Raw genomic sequence first — 266 nt, forward strand, 5'->3', positions numbered from 1 at the left:
CGGAGTTGGTACGCCAGTTCATAGCATCCGCATACGTCAGCCGTCCCGATGATAGCCATCAGGAAGGTTTTCTGGTATTCGTAGTGCATAAAGTATACTTTGAGGTATCTTTCACAGACCTCTGCGGACTATTTGGATTGAGTGCAGGGGAGAGGACATCTGGTCTGTATTGGACTTCAGAGCTGTTGAACTTCTGGGAAACGATTGGCACAGGGGTTTATAGATCTTCTCAGGCAAAGGAGTCACTTATCCGGAGCCCAGTACTG

This window comes from Brassica oleracea, chromosome C8, assembly GCF_000695525.1.
Source record: "Brassica oleracea var. oleracea cultivar TO1000 chromosome C8, BOL, whole genome shotgun sequence".
Classification (NCBI taxonomy): domain Eukaryota; kingdom Viridiplantae; phylum Streptophyta; class Magnoliopsida; order Brassicales; family Brassicaceae; genus Brassica; species Brassica oleracea.